The following is a 254-nucleotide window of genomic DNA, read 5'->3' on the forward strand; positions in this document are numbered from 1 at the left end:
TTGGTATCACCGACACGGGAATATAGAATTTCCGAATGAGAAATTCTTTGCACAAAGTCTTGCCTGAATACCGCCGGGAAATGTTTATTTTGACGTTATTTTATGCCGCGTTATTTTACTACGCGGTTGTAACGTAGGCCGAGAGCATATGACGGGAGTTTGGGACACTTTCTACGTTATATCGAAACAATAGCGATAACCGTATCTTGTTGCAGACACGTTTTGCACCTTTTAGTTAAGCGGCAAACGGCGGG

This window comes from Penaeus monodon, chromosome 31, assembly GCF_015228065.2.
Source record: "Penaeus monodon isolate SGIC_2016 chromosome 31, NSTDA_Pmon_1, whole genome shotgun sequence".
Lineage (NCBI taxonomy): Eukaryota > Metazoa > Arthropoda > Malacostraca > Decapoda > Penaeidae > Penaeus > Penaeus monodon.